This window comes from Nematolebias whitei, chromosome 1, assembly GCF_014905685.2.
Source record: "Nematolebias whitei isolate Nwh7 chromosome 1, NemWhi1, whole genome shotgun sequence".
NCBI classification, from domain to species: Eukaryota; Metazoa; Chordata; class Actinopteri; order Cyprinodontiformes; family Rivulidae; genus Nematolebias; species Nematolebias whitei.
Window position 1 is genome coordinate 22862567 of NC_056498.1, and position 22155 is coordinate 22884721.

The 22155-nt window shown below is 38.0% G+C and overlaps 1 protein-coding gene across 1 annotated transcript in view; it reads left to right on the plus strand.

The window, feature by feature from the left end:
- LOC119408884 (thioredoxin) overlaps nucleotides 1–22155 on the plus strand; it is a gene marked incomplete in the record, with an annotated part of 102347 nt that overhangs the window by 5174 nt on the left and 75018 nt on the right.

Consider the following 22155-nt stretch of genomic DNA (forward strand, 5'->3'; position numbering starts at 1 on the left):
GTCTGTACTCATCCCTTTAGTTGGCAGCTCAGAACACCACATACAGAACACCATGGACTTTGTGGACAAGGTGAGGGATGTCATCATGGAGACTGATGAAACAATGGTCTCTTTTGATGTCACATCACTCTTTACGTGCATTCCTGTTGATGATGCAGTAGAGGTGGTCAGTTTAAGATTAAAATCAGACACCACTCTGAGCAGCAGGACCACGCTTTCCACAGAACAATTGTGTCAACTCTTGAAACTGTGCCTGCAGTCAACCTACTTCACATATGGGGAGCAATATTATAGGCAGAAACATGGGTGTGCTATGGGGTCTCCAGTTTCTCCTATTGTTGCCAACCTGTACATGGAGGAGGTAGAAAAGAGAGCCTTGACGTCCTTTTCAGGGACACCACCAAGTCATTGGTTCAGGTATGTTGACGACACCTGGGTTAAAATCAAATCTCAGGAAGTCCAACATTTTACTGACCACATCAACTCTGTGGATAAATACATCAAGTTCACACGAGAAGATGTAAAAAATGGCAGGTTGGCTTTCTTGGACTGTGAGGTCTCAGTCTCTGATAGAGGACATTTGCAAACTGAGGTGTACCGCAAACCCACCCACACAGACCAGTATTTGCAGTTTGACTCCCATCACCCTTTGGAGCACAAGTTAGGAGTCATCAGGACTCTGTATCACAGAGCAGACAGCGTCCCCACTAGCTCAGGAGCCAGGCAGAAGGAGAAATCCCACACAAAACAGGCTCTAGAGCAATGTGGATATCCTAACTGGGCCTTCCTAAAAGCAGAGAAGAAACCCAAACAGGACTCCAGTCAGCCAACAGGTGAAAAGGAGGAACCCAGACCCAGACCAGTGGTCATTCCATATGTTGAGGGAGTATCAGAGAAACTGAGACATTTATTTTCTAAACATAACGTCCCAGTGGCTTTTAAACCCCAAAATACATTACGGCAAAGACTGGTTCATCCTAAAGATCCAGTCCCCCGGCACAAACAGAGTAATGTTGTGTATGCTGTTCAGTGTCAGGAGGGCTGTGATCAGTCTTACATCGGGGAAACAAAACAGCCACTGGCCAAAAGGATGGCCCAGCACAGAAGATCAACATCATCAGGCCAGGACTCTGCGGTCTACACTCATCTCCAGGCCAGCGGTCACTCTTTCAGGGATGAAGATGTGCACATCCTGGATAGAGAGGAACGATGGTTTGAGAGAGGAGTAAAGGAGGCCATCTTTGTGAAAAGAAACCGTCCATCATTAAACAGGGGTGGAGGCCTCCGGGTTCAACTGTCCCCCTCTTACAATGCTGTGATTGCTAGTATCACTCAGCCCTCTGTGAGTAGTAAACAGCCATCAGTGTGCTAATGATCCATTGTTAGGCTGATGGTCCTTCTTGAGCATGTGATCAGTTGGTTTTGGTTGTCAGCAGCAAAACTGGTTGATCCACTCTGAGAAGGTGCTATTTAAGAGACTGAGCTGAAAACAGCACATCAGACTGAAGAAGTCTCTCGGACGAGAGACGAAACGTTTCTACATTTTTTGTTGTTTTGCTTTGTTTTGGTTTTTTTTTTTTTTTTTGAATGTCCAGAGGACCAGATTTAACTTTTTTAGATTTTTCTACCTGGATTATTGAGCATGCATCAGGATATTTTTGGGGTGTATTGAAGGCCTAAATGGACAATTCAGTTCATTTTGATTTTATCCTCTTACATGTTTTGTTCTTTTCACATTGAATCCACTTTTGCTGATTTTTTTGTTGTTAACACAGAATTATGAGCTACAGTGATATCTGAATGTATTTGGATATATTTCATGTGACTGTGTTCCTTTTCTTTACTTTTTGAACATCTCAGTACTTGTATTGAAAAGATCAGTTTTACTGAGATCATGTACTGGACAGTAAAACTGGCGTGTGTGTGTGTTTGTGTCGTACTGCAGCTTCTGATGTTGACTGTTGTTGCTTGTTGATAGTCTTGGGAAGCTTCTTGTTCTCACAGCGCTCGTGGAGATGCAACTTGTCAAACAGAACCTTTAAACAATGTATTAAAAATATACCAACAGTGAAACTAAAACAGAGACATTGCAGACACACTGACAGACAGAAAAGGCACGTACATTTGAAAATGTTTTGGGGTTTTACCTTACATTGTCGAGAGACAAAGGTAGAACAGAAGTATAATTTAAGGTTCATACCGTTCGAAGCTGAGTGTTGCTGGTCAACAGGAATATTTGTCCAGCTGCTCTGTGGGCCTCCTGCTCCAGCTGTTTAATTTTAGTCTGTCAGAAATGATAAACCAGCTTCTTTATACTTGCTATAGTGATTTACTATTTGAAGATTAGAGGCTAAAATTATATATATACTGTAGTTTTACTGACCTATATGTATATTTACTATGAATAAAGGTCAGAATATTTCCACCAACTGAGTTCTTTCTTCTGATTGGTAGTGCAATAAACTAATGTCAGAGTCAGAGATTCTTTATTGTCATTCGCACCTCATGTGGTACATGTGGTGGAGCGAAATTATGTACACAGGGTCCCAGTTACATCCAACAATAAAATGTAAAAGAAAAACAGTAATAACATCTAAGATATGAACTAAGAAAAACATCAACTAAATATACACTGAGCACTCATAACATAAAAAGATTACGTCGAACATCAGCACAAACATGAACATGAGTCTGTGTGAGCAGATGAGCACGCATGAACACAACAACATTGAAACAGATCAGCAGCAACATGAAACAGATCAGCAGCAACATGAAACAGATCAGCAGCATGAAACAGATCAGCAGCAACATGAATGTATCACTAATCCAACATCTTATATGTCATTAGTGACAAATTAATGTGTAATTAAAATATAATAAACTCCTATGACAATATAAAAAAAAGATCTGTAAAACACAACTTTCCCTCATGATTCAAATATTTTAAGCGTTTTTTTTTTTGCATTTGACACAATAACAGGAGCTCCATTTGACAAATGAAAATGGATGATTTTTTTAAATAATTTGATTTCAAAAGGTTTTTTTTTTTTCAACAGATGTTTCTTCTATTGCTCAGTGTAATGGAGCCATTTAAATGTGGTAAGGCTGTCTTGGATTTGTAAAGACAATGTAGTGTATATAATAGAAATAGTCTTTAGAAATAGTCGTTCTGGAGATGATGTGAGTGGCAGAGATTTAGACCAGTTGGAGTTTATGAATGGTTAAACCGAAAAGAAGGGAGTTACATTAATATAGATGTGACCAAAGAGAGAACCAGAATGGCATCACAGTTGGATGAGAGGGAGGGACAGAGGAGAGTAATGTTATAGAGATAAAATTAGGCTGAACGAGTGATGTTACTGATATGGGATTGAAATGATACTGTATTGTTTAGAATGACACCCAGACTCTTGCCCTGGAGTGGGACAGGTTAGCTGTTTACAGGTTAGGCTATTTAGAGATATCTACCAACATTTTTAAATGGGTGCTTTTCTCAATGTCTCATTCATGGCCCAGAGCATATTTTGGACTGCCTCATCACATTTTAGCTCAGTGTTTAGAAGCGCTTTGTACAGCAATACCATAAGTTATTGTAATTTACAATTTGTTACATGAAAATGTGGATGCTCTCCTTGAATCCCAATGAGCTAGATATTTTTATGAGTTGCAGTCTGATCTGAGAAGGCCATTTAAAAACAGAAGTTTTTTACAGCGATATTTGTTGTACTGAATTTTACTTTTGGTGTCTGGGACAAAACAGCATGTGAGCATGTCTGTAAGATACAGCCTGACAGGATAGAGACACTCCGCTTGATGCACAGACAGGTGAACTTGACAGCTCAGATAAAGTAAAACCCAACACGACAGCGTGGGGACATGCATGGCTGCACTCACTGATACTCTGTATTACAAAAAGACAAGTTCGCACACACAAAGCTTTGATGCAGAAACCTCAGTACGTGTGTTGGCAGTTGCAGGCGTTATTTCATGCAGCAAAATGAAATATCAAGACTATCCATCCTATGTATAGTAACTTAGCAGGATTCCATAATGGTCTCCACAACAACACCCTGCTGGTGCTGCCAGCAGCTGTAAATGGGCATGTGTTTGAATCTCTGTGTGACGGAAAACTCATCCAAACTTCATTTTTATCTGCATGTAATCAGGACAGGATCCTGGAGAATATCCACTCACTATATGACTACCCAAAAGAAAAAGAGAGATATCATTATTCTGTTTCATCAGTTTGGGTTTTATTTTTCACCCCCTCCCCCGGAGGGCTCCCCAGTTTAGATTTAGTTTATTCTCTGTATTCATAGAGCAGTCAGACTAAAATTCAATCAGGCAGGAATGAAAAAATAAATTCATTGGAGCAGACTCTAAATGTTTGAGGAGTATTTTCTGTGAAATGAAAACTTGACATTTGAAACATTTTTCTCTTCAAGGAATGTTTAACTGAGCTCACACCAGGACTGAGTTTAACTTTAAATTATCCTAAACACTACTTAAAGTTAGACAAGGTTGTTACTAAAGGATATACATCAACTGCATAAAATGATCTTTAATAACGTATTTATCAAACTGAGAAGAAAATACTTCTATATAATGTTTTAATCCATTGTTAAACCTTTACTGGATAATAATAAAAATGATAAAATACACAATGACATTAAAGGTAGAAATAATTATCTTTGTTTTCCAAAAACCACTTGAAATATTATTACACAAGCTATCCTGCTCAAAATAAACAAGACTGGATATACAAGATTTTACTTGCAGAATTAATAGAATAGAATAGAATAGAATAGAATAGAATAGAATAGAATAGAATAGAATAGAATAGAACTTTATGGTCTATTGAATTTAAATACAATAGAAATTCATCTTTAATTGTTTATTATAAACTCTAATAAGTTTATAAAAAACAATGAATAAAATCATACAATAAAAAAGTTATTTTAACTTAGCCTAACTTTATTTTTTGGGGCGTAACACTACCGTAATTAAACTTAGCATCTTATTTTACCTTCTCCTATTTAACCTAGTTTTATTTCACTTAGTTGACTTTAACTTAGTTTAAGTTAATTTACCTAAGCCTAACTTATTTTATAATAATTTATCTTAGATTAACTTGACTTCATTTAACTTAATATAGCTTATCTTTGCTTAATTTAGCTTATCCTAACTTAGCTAAGTCTAGCTTAGCTTAATGTACCCTTAAAGTTTGCGTGTGTTGCCTTACCCCAAGGAGATCTGAAGTTCTCTTCAGTGCTTCTTTGTCCACGTGGATGCGGTGACTTTCCATGACTGAAAAACACACACATTTTATGATCAGGAGTTGAAATTGTAAGTCTGTCAAGTTAAAATGCATGTCTTAGATCGGTGGTTTTCAAACTGGGATCTGTGAGCTTGGGGGTTCGCAAAAAAAAAATATATATATATATTTTTTTATTATATATATATATATATATATATATATATATATATTAATACAAGCATGTAGATGTTATATTATAACAACCCGTTAAAATGTAACTTAATTGAGGTCAAGCTTACAAACCTTTAACCCGTTAAAATACACCAAAATGCAGAAAATCACATCTACTTTATTAAAGGATTTCTGGGGGAGGGCCCCCAGACCCCCTGCACCACCCTGCCCACTATTTGCGTTCTGGCATGATCTGTTTACAAGATAAGTCCTGTTTGACTACTGCTGTTCTGCTTCTGTTCAGTTTTATATAAAGAGTTTTCTGTAATAGTTTGAAGAAGTGGCAATACATTTATGTTTGTTATATGAATAGGTAAAGTTTTAAAGTGGTTTTTGAGACTATTAATTTTCTCAAAACTAATTTTTGGAAGTTACAATTAAAAATTTTGTTAATTAAGTGTGTCTTGAATAAAAAAAAAACATGTTTAAAATGATAAAAATTGTATTAACACTATTAAAGAACAGACCTTAAGTGTTTATGCTACACAAATATTTCCATTGCATTAAAGAGACAAACTGAAGAAAATTATTTAATAAACTTGAAGGTTATGAGGGGGGTCCCTGAAACTTTTTCTCCCCTGTGAGAGGTCCCTGAACCCAAAAACTTTGAGAACACCTGGCTTAGATGAGCACACTTACCGGTAATTGGGTTAAAATAACTTGAGTCAAGTGTGTAATACTCAATGTGGTAGTGTACATCTAATTTATTGTGACTGCTAAACACGATCCAATCTCCACATCACAGCTTCATTAAAACAGAACTAAGAATCAAAAAACATCTGTTGTGATCCTGAACTTCTAGATATTCTTGTTTTGTTGTTTTCTCTTGGTTCTTGTGTTTTCTGTATTTCTTTGTTGTCTCTTGAGCTTTGACAGGTCATCTGTTTATTTGGTATCAGTTTCATTTTGTGGTCGTCCACTTAACACGTCAGCTTTTTATTATGTTCATTAAAACTCTTTTTTATAGTCCTGGCATGAGTCTATGTCCTTGAGTCTTATATGCAACCATCCTAACACAAAAAAAAATCTGGTTCGGTTTATTAAAGACAAGGCTTGATTTGAGTAATTTGTTATTTTTCACAAATTTTTGACTGGATGAGGAAGAAATCAACCCTAATGACCCTGTATGTATTTCAAATCTCCGTGGCTTGTAGGAAATAAAGCAAAGTAGTGTTCACCTGCCAGAACAGGAATCATTCTCAGCTCCATTTCTGAGTACAGGTCCCACAAACGCTGGCTCTGAAAACACACAGTCATGTTATCTACTGAACATCCAGTTAGCTAGGAGTGTGTGAGTGCATCTCTCTACCTGTAGTTTAGCACAGAGGTTCAAATGAAGCTTGTAAAGCCAGTTGAGACTTGAGATGATCTGAGAAACCTGAAAAAACATTTAGTGATACCAAAGATGAGCAGCATGAAACATTTGCACAGTTCTTAAGATTAACTCATAGTTTAAATTTACTTCATGAGCACATGAACATATGATTTTTAAAACGCAATTTTATTAGAAAAAAGTTGAATTGAGCAATTAAGAATAGAGCTGGGACCCTTAACCTTTGAACATTGTGCAAGCTGCTCTTTTGATGCCATCTTTAGAATCGAGCACTGTTTGTCACTCTTAATGAGAGATGCTCTTAAATTTATGCAAATTTTAAGCTTACATTTCTTGTCCAAACTACTCCACCTCTAAGCTTTATCTTCTATTAACCAGAATTAAAGGTAGGCCGACTTATGTTTAAGTCAGGTGTCTTGTATTATTTTAGGTGTTTTTCTGTTGTTATCCTGTAGGAGAGAAACACTGAGGAAAGATTACAGCAAACTAAAAATGCATCAAAACAAATCAGCAGCATAAAAAAAACTCCACACGGTTTTATACTTGGAGCTGTTCTTTTTATAAACTTCAAACTCTTCTCTCTTTGTTCACAGCGCTAATGTACCTGATCAGCTGCTGTGGTTATAAGATATTTTTTAAGAACGAACAAGAATTTAATTTTATTCTAAGGCAAATCCAAACAGAAAAATATTTTGATGCTATGCATTGTGTGTGTGTGTGTGTGTGTAGCAATTTAGGGATAGAAACAAACATTTTGGAGAAAAGCCCCTAATTGTAATACAATTTACAAGAAACCTTTTTAGTTCCTGAAAATTATTATGGTGAACTGTGACAACTGATAATTTTCATACTGAAGATAAAAACATTTAAATTTAACTAACCTTCTGAGCACCCAGAAAAGATGCTGTGTGTGTTTTTTGGCAGTGCTTATAAAGAAGATCATTGTAGCATGAAGAAGGATTTGTGGGATCCAGCAACCAACCTGAAACCTGCGGGTCTTGGATCTGACAACCTGCCACTGCAAAAAAAATATATATATTTGTTACAACAAACAATCTAATTCATTCAACCTTTATTTAAAATAGAAAGTATTTGTCTAAAAGACATTACCAGTAAGACTTTGGGTTACAACTTGTCTAAGAACTGACTGTGCCTATAGATGTCTCTGCTCCATTTATTGTAATAATTTCACATCAATCAGTCTTAGATTGTGTGGGACCTTCTCAAAATCCTGAACATTTCAGACTTGCCAAAGCTTGACAAGACTTTTGAAGGGTCTCACACATCAGGACGAAGATGTTTAAAGAGGTGTGTTTTTTCAGTCAGTTAGTATTAGCCTACAAAATGAAGCGACATCCCTGGTCTGCATTAGCATTTTGGTTGTTTTTAAGTACCAAAAGACTCCAAACAGCAACATTGGACAAAGCATCTCATTGCCTCTGTTGGCTTCTGTGGACCTTTCCATACTTTACACCATGAATAGCAACCTTCTTGGTCTATGCAGACCATATTGTACAGCTGTTTAGAAAAGGAAGTACATGTACAAGAAATGCACCAACCGGAGCAGAGTGATGACAGGCAAAACAGGAAAAGTCTAAATTAGTCTGAAGTGTCAAGAACAGTAGGATGATGAGAGGCATTTAAATAAAAAGGCAAACACCAGGAACAATACACTAAAGCTGGGATCAGCAGCTTGAAACTTTTACTGCAAGAGTGCAAAGACATTAGGACAGTGGAAAAACAAAACCGGTGAATACATATAGCAAGGATAACTTGTGATTTCCATGTCCACTTGTTATTGGTCTTATAATTTGCCAGGGTCAGCGTGAAGTCTAAAAACCTTCTATTAAAAAGGTGGTAACAGACAAAACAAAAAGACGATAACCTTGAATAAAAAAAGAGAAAATATTTTTTGTTTATAAAGAGTAAAAAGTTGCACAATTTTGAGTCTTGCCTTGTTTCCAGCTGAGCTCATCGTTGTAATACTGAAGAGCTGTACGAAGCAAATCCTTGGCTTTATAACAAACCACCAGCTGAGATCTGGATAACACTCGCAGAAGCACATCTCTACGACAAAATTATAAACACATACACTTTAGTGTTCCTGTCAGTACGAAAGCCTAAAATACATCAGCCTGCTTGTGACAGATGGCAAAAACAAATATAGATTTGGCAATGCCATGCTCTTAAAGTCCAACTCTTCATCACACTCATTTGTCTCGAACACATGCAGACCTGGTGAAGAGCTCCTGGGAGTGGTGTGTGGGCTGCTGGGCCCATAGAGGGGTGTGCTCCAGTGTTAGATAGACCAGACTGTCGTTTGGCCTGAGCGTGTTCTCCGGTGTGTTGCAGAGAAGATCATTCTTCATCAGTACAAGGAGGCCACACACTGTGGGAGCGAGCTTCTGTACGAAGAATTAAAAGAGGGAAATTTGCAGTAATAAAAGGGAAATCTGCTAATCAAACAAGAATTCACTGTTTGGTCTTCATCTCATGTTGAGTAGAGTGTTACAGATAACTGATAAAATTCAGGCCTTTGTTCCCCGTATACATATGTAAAAATGAGATCATATATGTTTATATACAATTTGTCATTTATAGTCAGTTGCAGCCAATTTTGCCATATTAATAAATATGTGCCACAACTTTCCACTAGTAGTCCCTAGCTAATTCACGGCAACTTTCGCGGACTCGCTCATTCGCGGTTTATCAAAATAAGAGCGGAAATGACACACAATTGGCTGATTGGTGGATAAGCCATGGATTGTTTATTTAAAATAAATTGTTTTAAATGATTTAGCACCTGTGTGAAGCCCACAGGTGCAGGGAGAAGCTCCCTCTGCTATCTGCCACCTGTGGCTCTCTGCCACCCACACATTTCTCCTGCATGAGCTTTGTGAAGGAAAAAATCTAAAAAAAATTGTGAATATATATTTTTAAATAATATATATTTTTATGAATATATATATATATATATATATATATATATATATATATATATACTTAATAGTACTACTAATACAGTAAATACTAAAGTAAACTACTACTTACTACTACTACAGTAAATACTAAAATAAACTACTACTTACTACTTCTACAGTAAATACTAAAATAAACTACTACTTACTACTTCTACAGTAAATACTAAAATAGACTACTACTTCCTACTACTACAACTAGTGTACATAATTTCGTTGCATATACCACGAGATGGCAATGACAAAATTTTCTTAAACTTGGACTACTGTATACCTACTTTGCGTTTTTTTACTTATTGCTGGGGGGCATGGTCCCCTAAACCCCGCTATAAACGAGGGACTACTGTACATGCTGTGAGTGTTATCTTAATTTGACATCAGATCAAGACCTTGAGCCTTAATAGTTATTGTTTCTCTAAAGAAATCTAACTTGAAATCATCATTCTCAGTCACCTTATTCCCAAAATTACTACTAGAGGGTTTTTTTTTACCGGTACGTCAGTATTTTAACCATCTTTTTAATAAAAAGTTTTCATAACTCAAACTTTGTCTTATCGAGCTCTACTCACCTGTTCTGGATCTAACTGAGTTGTTCCGTCTCGTAACACCATAGTTAGCAACACCACCTTGGCCCGTCCGGTCTCCTCAAGAATCTGCAGCTTCTCTTCTGGGTTTAGTTGACCAGAATCCTTCACTCTGGAGTCAGATGTCAGGGTGGTAGGGTGGGAGCCAGTTTTGGGTTGATTTTGTGGCTCACCAGAGTTAATCCCTTCGTGAAAACTTTTGGCGTTACCTGTGGAAGTATCGGCCCTACATTTGGCCCATGTGTCCTTGTGTGGTTTGGAAAAAGAAGTACGTTTGGAAACATTCTTTTTAACGCATGTTTTCTTTGCTTTGAACTCCAAACTTTGTTGAGTACGCTCCAGGGTATCTGGATCTGAACGAACACAGGAATTGATTTGCAACAATGATTCTCTAATCAAAGGTGGGTTTTCAGGCCTGGCTTTCTTCGATTCACTCACTCCTTCTTCTGCCGTCTTCACTTGTGAGGAAGGAGACGGCTGCCATTTAGGAGGACATATAGTTTGGCAGATTTTGAGAGGAAGGTTTGCATGTCGGTGCTGAAATACATCATGCTTTCTCTTTTGAGGGAAGGATGGGATGAGGGGAGGATGATGTGAATGACTTTGGGGAACATGCAGACTTTTTGTTTCCAGGTTTTTGTTCACAGGAGAGGCTAAGTCCTGAGGTGAGGAGGAGTTCAGTTCAGTAACAAGTTTGCTTGCTTTTATGAGTGCCAAGCTTAATGTACTCCCTCTGCTGCTTTCATTTGGGTTCTACGCCACCAAGATGAACAGACAAAGGAAAAAAAGAAGAAAAAGAAGCAAAATAAGATTTAGAATAACGCACATCAGAAGCAGGTTCAGAAGGCACTTGAAAACAGACTGATAACATTACAAACTGTATAATATCAATATAAAACAAAAAAATCAGCTTATTAAGGTACAGGTAGGCCTGTCACGATAACAAATTTTGCTGTAAAATTAATTGTCTCAGAAATTATTGCGATAAACGATACTGTTTGAAATTTGACAATAATTAGTAATTGTCGAATTTATGAAGAAATGTTGGTTAATTTGTTTTGCATGTAGTACCTTTTTTGACCACTGGATGGCAGTATAAGATTGCGTGAACCGAAGGATGGATAGTGAGGGAGCGAGCAGCGTGTCTCTTAATGGGAGGGAGGCCCCTTGACGTGACATGGGCTGTCTCTCCTTCCTGTTTTTCGGTTCTCAAAATGGCGGACGCTCGATGTGGTTTGAGCTCTTTAGCATAGCATTAATAAAACAAATCTGTAAACAAGTTCTCAGCTTTTAAAAAAGTTAAGTCAGGTCCTCTGGACGTTCAAAAAACAAAACAAAAAAAATTGTAGAAATGTTTCGTCTTTGTTTGTTTTTTAAACGTCCAGAGGACCTGACTTAACTTTTTTAGATTTTTCTACCTGGATTATTGAGCATGCATCAGGAAGTTCTCAGCTTCTTTTTGCAGAGAAAAACAACATAAAGGCACAGGTTTCAACCGTGAATTTTGGAGCTTTGACAAGACCGAGGTTTATTCCCGAGGTCGGTCTGTTAGCTTAGCTCGAAGCTTAGCTTCTCAGCTTAGCTGCTTTTAATGATCCAAAAACACAATTTTGGACAGTTTAAACAGATTTTAAACAGAAAAGAGAACAGGAGGGGTCAGTGAAGAGCACTGGAGTTGAGCCTATTTGTCATCCAGTGTCTTCAGTAGAAAGAGAGAGACACAAAGAAACGATAAAGCTGATAAATGAAAATGAGGTCGATAATTTTCATTTATCATGCGATTAATTGATTTATTGTTTATCACGACAGGCCTAGGTACAGGTAATGGAATATTTCCATAAATTAGTAGAATAAAGTTTAGGTACACAGAGGGTGAATATGCAACATTTAAAATTTTTATACTGTGCACATTTAAACTGCAATGACAATAATTTGGTGCAGTTCCGCCAAAAAATAAATATATCAAACATTAGGTAAAAAAAATTTTGAATCATGAACTTTAGGTAAGAAAGGTAAACTTGGCAGTGTGTGGATTTTTCAGAAATAAAAGGCAAGTTCAGTTAAATTCTGTAAGACAGTCAGCACAAAAAAGAACAAAAATCTATTTAAAAAAACTAACAAAACAAACAAAAACTGAGATGTTAAAGGATCTGAAAGTCAGCTCCCAGCTCCATGTTCCAGACAAAAACACAGACAGTCAGGACGCTGTCTGAGAAGAATGCCTGTGGCTGAGATGGGGTAATGCCCCCCCCCCCACCCCACCCACACACACACACACACACACACACACACACACACAGACATAGCAGTAACTCACTTGTTTCAACTCGTTCCTTTGTTTTACATAATATAAAAATGCTGTTTTGACTAGTTTAAAAAAGATTGCTTGACACCATTAAGTATTGTGCGCATGCACTGTCATCCCTGATCAATCAAAAGCCCGAGCTGAATATGTTAATTGAAATTTAGGTAAGAAAGTTAAATTGTGTGGATTTCAGAAATAAAAGGCAAGTTCAGTTAAATTCTTTAAAGAAGACTGTCAGCAGAGTTCGGTGGATAGGAATTTCTGTGATTCAGCTCCCTGAGGAGAGTCCTCCTCATTTCCCTGTAAACACTACCCGTTTTCCTGCTGACAAAGTCATGAACCTCCCCAGGGTGCTGTGCTACAGGATATAGATAGAAAACCGAGGCAGGCTGTGGCCTGCAGCTGAATGCTGCATGGGGGAATAAAGCTGAAAGGGAGTGAATAAGGAAAGAGACTTTAACAGAGAGGAAATCTGGGTCCTGATTGTAGTCAAGTCCTGCATCTCTTTATTTCCCATGCTTTCTATGTTTACTCACATCTTCTATCGTTCTTTCTATTATTGATCAATTCATCCCACTATATCATTTCCTCTCTGTAGTTTGCTCATCAAAGGGGAAACTACTTTTGTCCAAACATCTTTAAAACTTCTGTGAATTTTAGAGTTCAGCATAAGGCTACCGCTTGTGCTGCGACACTTCCTACCCTTTTTAATTTCACGCAAGCAAGATCAATTTGTCAACATGAGGAATAGAGACATAATCCCTTTTTAAAACAGCTAAGGACTTTTGGCTGGATGCAAAAAAAGACAAGAATATAGTGTCTTCAGAAAAACGGATAAAAAGACTGAAAGTAGGATTAAATAAAAACCCAGGTAAAAGTTAGTAAAAAATAAATAAGTGAATAAAAATAATAAGCGAGCACATCATAAATATCATTATGCAAAGAGTTTAATAATAAAAGTTCAGAATGATTTGATTATAACACTTTACAGTAAAAAAAAACTTACTTTAGCATTTTTCTTCTGGTTGCCAAGGAGACAAGGAGGTTTGAACCCTGACCGTCTTGCTCCACGTGCTTGGGACAATCTTGGCACGGGATGCTGCTTTCCATCAGAGTTTTCTAAAAGAAGAGAAGTGAGAGCACATTTTAAAAAATCCGATCATCGCTTTTTATTCGCATCCTGAATCGATAAAGCCATTTTGCGAGGTGAGCATGTTTGAGTGAGTCTCGCTCAAACAGCAGTGTGTGATAGCACAAGGTCAGCCGATGCCTGTGTTGACACTGTTAATTGTGCTTCGGTACATGTGCATATTGGTGTGAGACAGTCAGCTCAGCGTTGTCTCTGCAGCTCAGACAGAAACTTGGCCGTGCAGGTGCATTAGTTCAGCCTCGTCACCTGTTGTCACTGCCACTCAGCAGAATAACAGATGAGCTGTACTTTGTTCAGCCGAACTTAAACTGCTTCAGGATTAAAGTCATTTTCCTAGTTTGACAAAATGCACCAAAATTAGACCATACAATTTTAATTTGAGCCAAAAACAAATTGATTACCAAAATTTAAAAGAAGACATGTGCTTTTTGAAGTGTAAATATTCTCCCAAAATTAGAAAATGAGCATTTTCATTTTTCCCCCTTGTATTTAGACCCAATTATTTATCTTAAAGTCGTTGTTAAAATCATTTGAAAGTGGCATGTGTAGAAAAGTTGTGAAAAGTTAATATCTTACCTGCTGTAGATAGCTTATTGAATTACATCAGTTTGGAGAAATAGTTTATTTCTGACCAGACTGACAAGCTATAGTCTGAGCCGAGCTAGAACCAAACTTCAGTCTCAAGGTTTTCACAGCAGCTTAGGCAAAGACTGTTTTAGAAACTTTAGCACTGCTATGCTGATGCATGCTCAATAATCCAGGTAGAAAAATCTAAAAAAGTTAAGTCTGGTCCTCTAGACATTAAAAAAAAACAAAGCAAAACAAAACAAACAAACAAACAAAAAACACTGCTATCAATTTTAAATTACAAAAACATTTAAATTAAATACTGTATCATGGCATTCAAGCACCAATAGCAAAAGCAGCTAACGTTAGCCCCTCTGGTGCAGCATGGGGCACTTCCTTCAAAAATATCATAATATTTCTGCATGACTAACAATGTAATGCTAGACTGGTGGTGGTCTAAATGCTTATAAAATAAAGTTTGCATAAACAACAATAAAAAAAATTGGGCTGAAGTTAAAAACCAAAAAAAGTCCATGCTCAATAATGCAGGTATACAATCCTAAAATTTTTAGTCAGGTCATCTGGACAGTTTCTTTTTTTTTTTTGGCTGAAACGTTTCACCTTCTATCCAGAAGGCTTCATCAGTCAAGGAAACACAACACAAAACTGATTCTTCCCCCAAACAGCTTACTCCAAAGTGGAACAAATCAATTATGTTGGTGCTAAGATGGTGTCTTTGACATGCCCCCTCTTCTTGTGCCGGCCCTCTTCCTCATCGACAGTCATGTCACACTGGTTCAAAGCCAAAAAAACATAACGGTTTTACCTATGTACCAAATTTTAGCTCTCTGCGAGTTACCAGTTGTCCAATCTCACGTTAGGGAGCACTGTGGAGTGCTTTGGCCACGCCCACTTTCAGTACCATTAAAATACTAAAATTTCACGTGGAGGACAATTTTGGGTAAAGTTTGGTGAGTTTTCAGATATGATAACCCCTCCAAATTAGCACTTCTTTAGGGCCAAGAATAATCATTAAAAAAAATAAAAATAAACAAAGCAATTACAATAGGCCTTCGCAGCATAACAATGGTTAGGCTGAAGTTGTTTTAGAAATACAGTAGTCCCTCGCTATTTTGCGGTTCATTTTTCGTGGACTCGCTTTGTGGATGTACATACAATATATTGTTAATATTACTCATGTCACTGAAACAGTACTGGATACTGTACTGTACAGTAAAAAGTTTACAAAAAAGAAAATACTTCAGACAGGTGCCGCCATATTGTAGTTTTCTCTCAGTAAGCGTACACTGTATTCCCGCTCATAACGACTACATTTCCCAGAAGGCAACGGGGCCCCACCCAGAAGCCCCATTTCCTTCTGCTGAAATACTAGAGGGAAAGTTTTGATCTGACTGGAAAAGGTTTGACGTTTATTACTGCGACTTGGGCGCCCGGCAGATGCAGAGAAGCCGCACGGAACCCACCGAACCGGAGCAGAACCAAAGCAGAATCGGACGTCCAGACCCATCGGTGAATCTTGAAGCTGGTAGCTCCCACGTTGACCTTCGAGCAGGGACGCATGCCGAAGGTCCAGCGGTCCATTCGGAGCCCAACGACACCCTCTTTCATCTCTTTCAACCAGCCCATACTGACCTCCGATAAAGGACACGCCGGTAAGTAAAATTTAGAAACTACTGTACATTTTGGGGGCCAAGATGGTATAGAGGCAGAAAGTCCCAGGTTCAGTCACTGTATACCGCGTGGTGTCTCTGGGCAGCACACCTCATCCCCAAAATGCCCCCCCAGACGCCCTCAATAGCTGCCCACTGCACCACCTGGCGGTGGTTGGGTTAAATGCAGAGACTAATTTCGCCGTTGTGTGGAAACATACAGTGATGACATTGTGATGACATTAATATATATTTTTTTAATGGTTGCAAGCTCAGTCATCCAGGTATATAACAACAAAAAAGGTTAAATCATGTCATCTGGGCCTGTTTCTTTGAGGGAAAAACGTTACAACCTTTCTTCTGAACCATTTTGGCCTTGGTGTCCTCAGTCTGTTTTTATGAGTAGCAAGTCACCATCTGCCCTAAAACATTTGATTGTTATACATGATGATTGATTGTTTTGGATGGATGGGTCCTTTTGCACGTGTTAAAAGCCTGTTTCTGAGATTCCAACAGGAGGTTGGCTTGAAACACAGCCATGATGGCTACTTGTGAGACAGATTTGGTTGACAGGCCACAGACTGATGAAGTCTTCCGGATGGAAGACAAAACGTTTCTCCATTAAAGAAACTGGTCCAGATTAAATGATTTTACCTTTTTTATTGCTACTGTACATATAAGTATGTTGTTAAAATTATTAGGTTTAGGAGTTTAGAAAATTGATTGTGGGCTTTGTTTGCTGCAGGGTAGGTCTGCAAAAAAGGAACCGAGTCAGACCAGACCAGAGTCGGACCGGAACGAGAGCCGCTCCTGTTCTGCAGAGCTAGTAAGTAAAGTTTAGTAGCTACATATACAGGACTGTATGTATGTTGTTAAAATGACGTAGGTTTAAGAGTTTAGAATATTGCAAGAGTGTGGGAAGGGTTTATAAAGCCTTAAAATATATATAAATACTAAAATAAATATAACGTCGCTACTTCACAGATTTTCATTTGTTGCGGGTGTGTGTCTGTGGAACCTAACACACGCAATAAACAAGGGACTACTGTACATTTTCATCTTGGTCCCACTTGGACTTGCAATTATAAACTCTGTTTATCTGCACTGAGGTCATTCAAAGAGCTATCTACAACAGGTAAGATAATGATTGTTCATAACTTTACTAAAGAATCCAATCTAAAAAGATTCTGAACAGAAAATAGAATGTTAACAATACATCTGTCTTTGCTTAAAAAAAACATTTTAAGGGAGGTATTTAAATAAAAAAGCATTTCAAATAATAAAGGTGGAGCTTTTCTTATTTTAGGGGTCTACGGTAGTTTAGTGGTCAGTGCTGCAGTCTCTTAATCTTGAGGCTGCAGGTTTGAGCCCAGATTGTATAAGAAAAGGCATTCACCTAAAATGATTGCCAAATCTTTTGTTCAGTTTCCCTTGTTGTTGTGACCCCTGCAGAAGGGAGTAGCTGAAAGTAAAACATTTATTTTAATTTTAGTAAGGGCATGAATAAAGTGCAATATTTTTATTTATTGCTTTTCATCCTAATTTTACATTTAAGAAAGTATTGGACTTTTAAAAATTGTGTCTTTTTTTTTAATTATCTTAATCACACTCAACAATCCTTCACATCAAATCAATTCAGCTTTCACTCTGAGTTCAGAACATTTAGACAGATTTTTATGAAGAGTTATCCTTCAAACAGGGAGTGTTATAAAAAATAGTTGTTTATTGTTAGATTTGTAGTTTATGTTTTGCAGTATGAAAACATACAAACACAAAAGTTCTCTGGCGCCCCCTTTTGGTGATTCATATAACTGCAAATGTGTTAATATTAATTCGTGGTGAATTAAGACAGATCATGCATCATGGTGTCAAAAATAATGGCTTAGAAATTTAAATACACTATTAAAACTGAAATTATCAAATTGTGAAAGCAACTACATTTAAGTAAATGTAAACTAATCAACATAAAACACTAATAATTTTCTGAATGAAACACTTACCAGCAGACTCACCTAAACGTGGCAGTTCCAGCACCTCTCTCTCCTTTCCTCTTTGTCCTGCCTCTGTGTTTGTTACTGGTAACCCAGTGTCTTCTTTAATACTGATCTCATGCTGGCTCTCTTTATGTAGGATTTCAGAGCAGTGCAGCTGTCCTGTATCCTTCATATGCTCTGTGGTTTCCTCATTGTCTGCTGTTGTTTTACTATCAGTGTCATCTTCCATAATGACAGATATTAAATGCATCTTTTTTAAGTTAGGACCCCTGTTGTGCTCCAGTATAAGTGTTGTGAGCTCAGACTGGACTGGTCCCTCAGTTTGGTCATGTCCTGCTCCTTCAACCACAGTACGGTCACTAGGAGGCTGACTGTTGGACTCTGATTGTTCATAAAGTATTTCTCCATCTTTCACCCCACTAGTGGTCTGTTTAGACTTTAATCCACTTCCTAAATTGTCTTCTGGTTTATTTCCGTCAACATTCATGACAGTTTTCTCTTCATTTTGTACAACTGATGTGTTAACTGTCTCTTTACATGCTTCAGGGCAGGACGACGGTGTGCAACAGGCTACAGACGGAGAATAAGGCTCTTCTGCTGGAGGTTCAAACATCTCATTAAGGCCTTCTTCATCTGGGAATTCAAGTGGGATGAAAGAAGCGAAACTTTGAAAGAATGGGGGAAAAAAAAGGAACACGGATATTTTTAAAATCCCTGCTTTTCACCATATGCACTAATAAAAGATCATTGTATGCCTGTCATTACAACGTCTAAATAAATAACTGTCTAAACAGTGTTTCTATTCAAAAGAAACAAGCCTGTCTTAAAACACTACTTTCTGTTTCTTACGTTGTGCGAGGTGTAGCTTGTTCAGCATGTCTGCCAGGTATTTGGAGGGAGCTGGAATATCTGTCTTGATGGCAGGATACTCGTGAGTCAGGAGCATCTTGCTGGGAGAACGACAGTGTGGGTCCAGACAGGTCCGCAGGAGGCTCTGAGCAGATCCTGTCGGAGGACGTCTGGGAATACGAATAACAGGCTGCTGTTTGAGGAGTCCTTCTACGGAGTGAGACGTCCCAGCAGGACGAGGACTGGGATGATGCTGGTATCTGACAGTACTGATGGGAGGCTGACGTCTGAGAGGTCTGCAGCTCATTGGAGGTGGAAAGTGATACCTGGTGCCTGAACCAAACCATTGGAGAATTGTTTTGTGTTTGAACAGTATGATCATAAAACTTACAGTGCATTATTTGAACATAGTTTCTAACTATAAACTTATATTTTGATATATATTTTATATAACTGATATTTTCTAACAGTCACTGTTTTGTTTATATTTAGTTTTACTTACTGTTTCAAACCACTGGTGTGCTGTCAATACTAGAAGTCAAATTGTTTTTGCACCATTCTGATCAGTTTAAAATTGCAACTTAAGAATATTCATTAAAACTAATGAAGTCTTAATAAAATCTCAAATGGTATAAATACTGACATATTTGTCATGGCTTTGCTTTTACAAGAAAAAAAAAAGATTTATTGGTAGTTATGGTTGAACTTTATTCTTTCTTGGTGCTTTATAGCTGATAAAGAATAATCTAATAGCTTCAACTGCAGTTTGTTCCGCTAAATCCCAGTGAGGCCATCATTAAAACATTTTTTTTAACTCAGGCTTTGTTAGCACAAAGTCCAACATAATGGATTACTAAAGGCAAGTTAAAGCAAATATTTAAACAGTCTTATTGCATGTTCTTTATGTCGTTGTATAACAATCATTTATCTCACTTACCAATAAGAGTAGCCATCTTTTCTTTCCACTGCATTCCAGCTACTCTGAGTCAGATGCTCTGGATGGCTGTAATTACACCCCTTTACTAACAAACATAAAAAAGACCAAAACACAAATATCACACAGTACTGTGCAGAAGTGCTGAGTCACCACTTGTTTATGTATTTTGATTTCAAGCAGATAAGACATTCTTGTAATCTTCTCAAGTGCTCCAAATCAAAATTTCTAAGATTTTTAAAGTTAATTTTTTACTTTGGCTGTTTTTAAATTCATTTTCAGTCTGCTTATCATTATCAAATAAGTGTTTTATATTTTCTTTCTTAATCCTCTTAAAGACAACCTAGATTATATAATCATTTAGGCATAAAGACTCCTAAACTTAATAACTAATTTTAATTTGTATCTTTATACACATTTTAATTAGCAGCCTGTCACAAAGACATAGTTTGTTTCCTTTCTAGCTGAATCTATAAAATTACCAAAGATAACGTGAGACACATAAAGCAGCATCAAGATCTATTAGCTGTACTTGATATTCATCAGGTGAACAGCTGAAGGGTAATGCATGACTGATTTCTTCTGCGAGATCTTTGCAGGATTCATGTTAGTTCTTTTTAACCCTCCTCATATTAAAGCACACTGCACAATATGCTGTCTGGGTCAGGAGCAAGAACTGGAATGTGAAAGCAGCCAAAGTTTAAAACAAACAAAAAAACTTGAAGGAACCTTCAAAAAGATTAAAGAAATGTTAAAAAAGCATTGCATGATGCATGCTCATTAATCCAGGTAGATAAATCTAGTACCGTATTTTCCAGCATATAAGCACCCTTTTACATAAATTTTTGACTGACATTTGACGCTTTCATTCATTCTGACATTCACCAGATTAAACATTACTATTTGCAGCTGCGAGAGGCACGAGAGGGCCGTCTAGGCTTTTGACAACTACCGCTACCACCCCCACCCCCCACACACATTTACGTAGAGACAGCTGAGAAAAACTTAACATAAGTAAAATGCCCCCAAACAGAAAATCCTATACTGTAGATTACAAACTGCAGGTAATATAATATAATATGCAGCGCAAAACGTAATCAAGCAGAACGAACGTTTGTAAATGGGTCAGGTCCGCGCAGTCTGCCCGGGGGATTCAACCCGACGGCCGCATGGCGGTGGAGGATCCCCCTCGCGGGGAACACCCCTGGTGTGCCACCCACCCATCCATCGCGGCTCCGGCTGCGAGCGCTACAGCCTTCCTCCAGCGCCGGAGCAGGGAGGAAAGCTCCACAGCGGTGCGCCACCCATCCATCCATCGCGGATTACGTGTCTGGGGCAGCGAGGTGTGTGATCAGTGATCCCGGGAAGCAGCGCGGTGCGGACATGGGAACTCTGTACAGCCATGAGCCTTCATGAGCGGGGACAGCTTCGGGACAGCTTCATTTTGCCGCGCAGCCCAGGCGAAATGCTGTTTTGACCAATAAAGTGCATTTATTAAGGAAAAGTTCAACTGAGACACACCTTTGCTATAATGTCTAGCAAACAAACAACTGTTTTTAAGTGTTAATCTTGTTAAATTCTTATTAATGTCCTCTCGTGAATGCTCCCATGACCACCATTTGTCAGCCAATTGATTTTTGGCACAGCGGCCCAGATTTCCAGGGGAGTCAGCGGTGACGCATAAATGCGACTTGTACGGCGACGTGACACATTTGTTTTTCCCCCCACTTTATTAAACATTTTTGGATTGATGCGACATGTACGCTGGAGCGACGTATACGGCGGAAAATACAGTATTAACCTCTTACAGATCTTCCACTAGTATCAACCTTGCTAAATTGATCACTTTGAAACATTACCAGCAAGCATGACTGATTCAAAGCAAGAAATACATTTTTAATAAATGTAGTTTAGTCTATTTCTGACTGACTTTGTCTTTGGTAAGTAGAGAAGTGCTGGTTGCCTCTGGCCTCATGAGGATTCTGGGCCCGCAGAACAGCCAGGATCTTCAGTGCTGCCTGGGAGAGGGGGCCTGTGTACAACCTGTTGCTGGACTGCTCCATCTCCTCCCTAACTGATGAACTGCCTGCTCGTCTCTGTCTGATCTTTGACACTTTAGCTATTAAAGACCTGGACAGGACAAAAAGAAAGCTGGTTTCAGAGATTCAAAAACACGATTTAAACTAGAATCTTACAAAAAACATTAAGCAACATGTGACAAGAGAAAAAAAACTCATTAAAACTTCACAAGGATTGGATTTTACTTTATTTAATGATGACAAGTGAACAATACATTTTCAAAC